We start from the raw sequence: 8,047 nt of genomic DNA on the forward strand, positions 1-8,047 counted from the left end.
AGGAGATGCTCTTTTACTCATTGAAAAAAAAACAAATAAAAACTAAAAATTTATCACTTACTTGTTTCAAAAATACTGTTAAGTACTGAGTACTGAGAACTTACTGATCTTTTCGGCTGCTCATTAAATAAGGAATTACTCAACTCTGACCTCTTGAATCGAATTTTATCATTAGATTGATATACTCGTATCCTGGTTTTATCTACTTCAATTGTCAGTTGGCTAAAAGCTAACCTAATACATAAAATTTAACTTAAAAACAAACTAAACAAAATTTGTTATACTTATTCATGGCCACAAACATTGGTAACCAAACATTATTAAAACACACATAATAATAAAATTATACTTACATTTACATTCATTAAAATCTCATTCGAAAAGCAACGTGATACCAAAAACCAAATACATTTTAATTAAAATATACTGCGGCCTCTCCATAAGAGCAATGAGAGAATTTATGTCCCAGGATTGAAGGACAGAAGATCGAGTTTGACATAAGTCCATCCTTGTTCAGTAGATGGATGTAATGCACATGCGCCGAAATGCTACTTTTCTATTGGCCGAATGGTGTCGAGATGGGTTATCGATTTATTTTTGGACGCGTCGTCGGCGTGGATTTTCTTTTCAGTTTGGACTTGGGCAGTCGCCATTAGATTAGAGTTTTCTCTAACTTTCTGTTTTCCACGTGTACTGTGTTTTCGTTTGTATTTTAATCTTTGTGCGTTTATTGACAATTTTGTGATTTAGTTTTAAAGACTTTTGCTGTAGTTTAATTAATAGAACAATGGGAATGGGCTACTGCTTCTTGTGTGGTAGAAGCCAACTAACCAAATTAATAATAGAAATTTTTCTCGATGTTCGTTTGTTTCATGAAAGCAAAATCAGAAATGAAAGGGATGTTAATATAAGACAAAAATATACGAAACTAATTTTATTCAAAAATCAATAATTGTTAAAAGCATTATATTTAGTCTTACTATTTTAAAATAAAAAAGACATTATAATGTAAAGACTAAAAATAGAGACTACATAAGGCTAATTATAATGCTTACACAGTTACACACAGACTGTCTTATTGTAAATTATTATTGTTTTTTTTTCATAATATAAAAGAGTATTTACAATTAATGCAACAATGTAAATAATTATATTTTTTGTATCTAGCTTGATTTATGTATAAACTTAATATGTACGTTATATTTGTTTAATAAAAAATATGTTAATAATAAAGAATTACTTTTGTTTCATTTTAAACCAGGACTGATGTTGATTATTGATCATAAATACATGGGCAGTAAAAGAAACAATAGACAGTAAAAAATGTACTGTTATACTTTGTTTTGCTGCAATTTTTAAGTCGAGTGAAATAGATATGCAATTTGTACTACAAAGTTTTTAAGACAGTTCCTTAATTGAGGTTTTACTAAATTATTTTTTGAATTTTAAAAAAAGTGAAATAATGCAATTTGTACTACGAAGTTTTTAAGACAATTTCTTAATAATTGTGGTTTTACTAAATTATTTTTTGAATTTAAAAAAAAAATATCGTACCTGTCACTTTTTTTCATTCGTTTTATTTAATAATAATTGTCTAACACAACAAAGTCTACTTAGAACGATATGATATAAATATAAATGAGTTCATTAAAAAATGGTCTGATTAAAATTAGTACCTAAATAAGCAAAAATTATCCCCTCATAAAACAAGAAATTAAGGAGTTCAGTAAAAGGATTGCAACTATATATTTTATTCAGTAAATTTTCATAATAGTAAGTATAAAAGCACAATCTCTAAAACGACAATATGAATAATGTATATTAAGATTTAACTCGAGTTTCAGTGAAAAAACTATATTGATATTAAAATATTTTAATACCTTCAGAATACTAATTACATACCATAAAATAGGAGTTTTTACGATGCGGAAGCCTATCTAGAAAAAGAATTTTAGAAATCAGCAATGGGATTCTGTAAGCTCTGTAGCAAGAAATTTCCTATCGAGCCTATGCTATTTGTATACGATTGATGAGTCACTAGACAGGGAAATGTTTACAGAATCGCACTGCAGATACCTATTACGCACTAGGAGCCCCCCATTGTGAGACAGATATAAAATAATTTTTATATACCTATTCCATAGCCTATTCTTTTAAATGTCTGTAATATTTATAATAAACTTATTTTACGAGTAGAAGTATTGCACCAGCATCAAAATTAATACTACTTGTAAAAAACTGTTGCTCCTTGAGTTTGTAATAGATATAAACAAAATAAACATTCGAAAATAACTAAATCGAAGATATCTGAAAACTTTTGGTCGAAAAAGTGTTTTGCCATAACATGTTGGATACGATTAAAATATCTCGTTTGATAAATATGCGCATAATGTTACATTATCAAACTTATTTGATTTCAGAATATTTAACAAAAAGCTTCCAATTTTTCGAAAGATTTTAGAGAACGTCTTTAACCTCAACTTAAAATAAATAAAACCAAAACAAAACATATCATATATCATATGATTTGGAACTGTCCAATCAAAGTGCTTACAGATCGAGCAAGCGCAGAAAACCTCCTCCCGAACAAGGATAGACTTATGTAGGAAATGCATTGACATTCTATAGCCATCCTTCAACATCGGGACAGGAATTTAAGCGGTACTCTCCGTATATTTTATTAAAATGTATTTGCCAAAAACGCATGGTACAAAGAATACAAGGTATGATCGATAGCGGCTCCAATTTCGTTCAGTTCGCGCATACCACCTGTGACGTCACTATGAAAATAATGAATAAATAAAAAATAAAGAAAGTTGACAGGAGATCTGCATTTTTTGGGGTTATGGTTAAGAATTGTTTATTTTTAAGACTTTTTAGTTCGTTTAATTTAATAATTACTAAAACCAGCAGTTCCAAAAATATATTTAAAAATAATAATTAACTATTAACATGGATTTAGACGATAATAGGTAAGAATACTAAATTTATTTCTATATTCGGTATAAAATTGTTTATTAGGTTTTTAGTTTGCGATCTTTATGGTAAATAATTTTCATGTTCATTGCCTCTGAATTCACATGAGGACAGAGATGAGGTTATCTATGGAAAAGTAACCACAAAAGGAATTGTTACATCATTTAAAAAATGTTGGAAAGTTGCAGTTTTCCATCGAACAGTAGAAAATGCCAATGCAGATGAATGTATTGTAATTGTGATAGAACTAATTCCAAGGGTGAAGTTTATTATAATTAGTGGAAGTAATTCCAAGGGTGAAGTTTATTATAATTAGTGACCTGTGCTTCTTTTTATATGTAGATGTTTCAGGTTTTGAGAATAAATTGGTTGAACGAAACCCAAAATTTAGAGGAAGATGCCCATCAAGGATTATATAGCTCAAATTTCCTTTAATGGTAGGCAATTATTCAATGCAAATTAACTTTTTAAGTGACTGAAATATTAAATAGTTTACAATATGGTATATCACTAAAAATATATTTTACTTTTAGGTACAATTAGGGCCCGATACATTTCAAAAAGTAGAATATTATTTTATATTAAATGAGGTATTGTACCAACAATCAATTTATATTAATAACGGAGATTAAAAAATAACAGAATAAATAGTTCTTTTTTTATACTACAAAAATAAACTATAGAATACAACAGTATTTAAAAAAATAAATAAAAAGTTATGTCCCGGCCGAGATTCGAACTCCGGTCTTTCGCTTTCTAGCCCGACTCCTTACGCACTGCTCCACAGTAACTTGCTTAGCGATAATTTAATGACGGTATATAAACAAAAAAACAGGTTTATAACAATATCTTGACGATTTGAACTGGCGCGCAATTGATCTTGACGATTTGAACTGTGACGTAGCGACCAACCTGCGCAATATCATACCTTGTATTCTTTGTACCATGATTGCCAGGTATCCTGCTCATTGCCATTTGAGGGATATGATTCTGTGGATGACATCTATTACCTGGGTCTCTTGTCGTATTCACTCTTTTCTTTTATGGTCTTTCTTGATTATTCCTGATTGTCTGCAATGTTGCAAATGCAATGTGAGGTTTCTCGCTTGGTGGGTTGTTTCAAAAATATCAAAAATACTGTTAAGTACTGAGTACTGAGAACTTACTGATTTTTTCGGCCACTCATTAAATAAGGAATTACTCAACTCTACCTCTTGAATCGAATTTTATCATTAGATTGATATACTCGTATCCTGGTTTTATCTACTTCAATTGTCAGTTGGCTAAAAGCTAACCTAATACATAAAATTTAACTTAAAAACAAACTAAACACAATTTGTTATACTTATTCATGGCCACAAACATTGGTAACCAAACATTATTAAAACACACATAGTAATAAAATTATACTTGCATTTACATTCATTAAAATCTCATTCGAAAAGCAACGTGATACCAAAAACGTAAAAAAAAAAGTGCGTTAACCTAACCTAACTTATACGTATGATCGAAAAAAAAAGCGTCAGCGATGGCTATGAAAAGAAAATCGCTGTCATTTTATATGTCAAATTATATGGGAAATGTCATCGATACTCATTTCCAAGCCAACTAGACGCCGTTTTATTTGATCTTATGGTATACTTGTTATATTATTAATTATTATTAACTTCGCGGATCTTTCATTTGAATCTTTGTTGCAATGTTGCAGAAAAAACGTTTTAATCGCCATTCAAAAACAATGTTTCTGTAGCAAGGTTTCATCAATCACGACACAACGTTTAGAAATCAACATTACAAAGCAAACTGTTTGGGGTTTGACTGCAATGTTGCAAATGTAATGTGAGGTTTTTTGCTTGGTGGGCAACTACAGTAGCTAGCATAGTTTTAATCAAAGGTTTTGCTAGTGGGGTCATGATTGATTAAAAAAAGTATAGCATTAATATTGCAAATTACATTTTATCCCCTCATAGTATATGTCTATTTAATTTTTTGATTATGTAATGAGCACTTTGTTTACTCACTTGTTTCGTCGAACTGCTTGAATCCATTTTTGCTTTTGATGAAATCGGTGTGAGAAACTATGAAGCTATAAAATGTTGTTTCGGGAGAGTTGAGTTATCGAATTATCCGGGAAAGTTGAGTTATTGAATGTTATTGCACCCAACAACGGCCTAATTACGCTCTCCTTTACGCGTTAATATTTTTTCAGCAATTTTATTAACATTTGAAATTGTCACAACACAATACGACGGACGCCTAGTTCGAATTCTTTTTCACTTATTTTTTACTACCCGAAGCAGCGTTACATCACACAAACCTCGTACCTCAGTGTTTTATAGTCTTAATAACTGCACTAGCAACAAACTAAAATACTTAAATATTATGACAAAGCCACGATTTCAATATTATTTTAATGGGATCAACATGACGATAATTTCTGATTTTTGCCGTTGAAGCGCTGAGATCGGAATTTGTTGAAATCAACTGAAATGCACCAAGCCTAAACCAACAAAACCAAAAAATAATTTTACTAAAGAAAACTACTAATAAAATCATCATTTGATCAAACACGTATCTTCAATATTTTTTTGAAAATTTAGCCTTTTTTGAATGATATGGTACTTACTTTGGTACTATTTTTACTTCATTCCACATTAAATATGATCATAATTTTGAGAAAAATTTACGAAACTGTGAGATTACCGGAATGCGGTAGTATTTATAAAGTTCTATGGTACCTATTTTTAACGGTACGATTAGAAAAAAATATGTATAACTGTTTTGGATTAGATATTATAGTATTATGGTTATTGAAAATTTTTGGTAAAATAATATCCAGTTATAATTATTTTTATTCAACTTAAGGTTTTAGCACCAGTTATAAGTATTAGTTATTACTAATGTTACGTTTTTCGTCGGTTCCGTGTGGATAGAAAGTCACAATTTATTTAAACACTATTTATTTAACACTAATTAACAAAAACAATAACGATAAAAGACTTATAGAACTATTTACAAACGATTTATAACTAAGAATTTATTTTGAATTTTAGCGCGTCAACTGCACTTGTCTATTTATAACTGCTCCCTGTAGGCCACAGCCGCCGGCTTTTATACCTACAGCAAAAGAAATCTAGAATAGTCCATAGATCGTTAGGTGCATAGAGAAGGTTTTCGAATGTTCTCGTATGTACTAGTCCATACCAGTGGGACTCGATTCTTCTCGAACGAATGAATCATTACGGTGTCTATTCTAAATCATTTGTAATGGTGATGATAAAGCAAAGCAAGAATTTCCATTAACAAACAAACTGGATAAAATTTTCTCACATTTATGTTACCATGAGAAAAAACAATATGGCGATATTATTATATAACTTGGTAATATTTGAGAGGTAGTTTTATCTCGTTGGAATTTGACTTTCGAAAAATCCATTTGCCAAAAATAAGCCTTTTACATCAAGCAGTGTAAGCAGAATCGTGGTTAAGAAATTACCCAACTTTTTGGAACACCCTGTATGATTTTTTAAAAAATTTCAAAATATGTAAAAAACCAAATAAATTATACTTGTCCAGGCGTTTTCCCGAAAGACTAACCGTTTTTTAAATAACAAATATTGTAATATTTGAGGGGCGTTTTCACCCTCTTGGAATTTGAGATTCGAGAAACCCCTCCTTATCAAACCTTTACACCCCATAGTCAATCCGTTTACCAAAAATCAGCTTTAAACGTCAAGCAGTTTAAGCAGAATCATGATTATTCAATGGTCATATTTTATAGAACACCCTGTATAAATTTATAAAAAATCTTTAAATATGTAAAACAACAAAATAAAATATACGTGTTTAAGAGTTTTTCCGAAAAACTCACCGGCTTTTAAATAAAAAATATTTTAATATTTGAGGGATAGTTTCACCCCCCTAGAATTCGAATTTCGAAAAATCCCATCTTATCGAACCTCTACACCCTAAAGTCAATTTGTTTTCCAAATATCAGCTTTTTACGTCAAGCGGTTTAAGCAGGATCGTAATTAATCAATTACCAGATTTTTTGAAACACTCTGTATACATTTTAAAAACATCTTAAAATATGTAAAAAACGTGTTAAGCGTTTTTTCGGAAACTTGACCGTTTTTTAAATAAAAAATATTTGAGGGGTGAAATACAACACTAAATCACCACAATACACCAAAACATTTTTACTTTTACACTGGACGCGCGTTTCGCTAACCATGTTAGTATCATCAGCAGATGATTGTAAACTAAATTTCGAAAATACAACACTAAATCACCACAATACACCAAAACACTTTTACTTTTACACTGGACGCGCGTTTCGCTAATCTGAATTTTAGAAATTTAGTTTATAATCATCTGCTGATGATGCTAACATGGTTAGCGAAACGCGCGTCCAGTGTAAAAGTAAAAGTGTTTTGGTGTATCGTGGTGATTTAGTGTTGTATTTTGCTGTGTAACACCAAAGGTTCCAACCCTCAACTGTAATATTTGACGGGTGGTTTCACCCGCTTGGAACTGGAATTTCGAAAAATCCCTTCTTATCGAACCTCTACACCCTAGAATCAACCTGTATGCCAAAATTGAGCTTCTTACGTCGAGTCGTTTGAGCAGGATCGTGATTAATCAGTATGTCAGTCACTTAAGGATTTTATATATTAGTATAGATTATTTAGTGTTTATTTACTTTCTCAACTCTCGGTGTTTGCACGAGATAAAAAATAAATAAATAAAAAATATTTCGTTTTTTATGTCATTGAATTTTCTGCAAAAAATTAATATAATGGATGATCTTTTTATCAGTTGAGTGTACCTTGAAACTGTTTCGGCACATTTAATTGATAATACAAACATTATCTGATCTCGGCAAATAAGAAATAGTAAATATTCATTTATACCAAATGTATTAACGATATTGGCATATTTGTTTTGATACAAATCCCACAGGTAAATAAAGGAACTAAGAAAGTCAGGTGACATTGGAACTGTATATTATTTATTGACATCATCATCATCATCATCGTTTTTGTTTATACAGGGTGGTCTGAACTGTATT

General features: G+C 30.4%; 1 long non-coding RNA gene across 1 annotated transcript; it reads right to left on the bottom strand.

The window, feature by feature from the left end:
- Positions 1–114: 114 nt before the first annotated feature.
- Positions 115–1,458, bottom strand: LOC115884354. Its single transcript, XR_004050549.1, has 2 exons — positions 354–1,458; positions 115–234 (listed from the first exon to the last, which is right to left on the bottom strand). It is a non-coding gene; the product is annotated as an uncharacterized LOC115884354 (long non-coding RNA).
- Positions 1,459–8,047: the final 6,589 nt, after the last annotated feature.

The sequence above is a fragment of the Sitophilus oryzae genome, unplaced genomic scaffold, assembly GCF_002938485.1.
Source record: "Sitophilus oryzae breed Bouriz unplaced genomic scaffold, Soryzae_2.0 scaffold_227_pilon_pilon, whole genome shotgun sequence".
NCBI lineage: Eukaryota > Metazoa > Arthropoda > Insecta > Coleoptera > Curculionidae > Sitophilus > Sitophilus oryzae.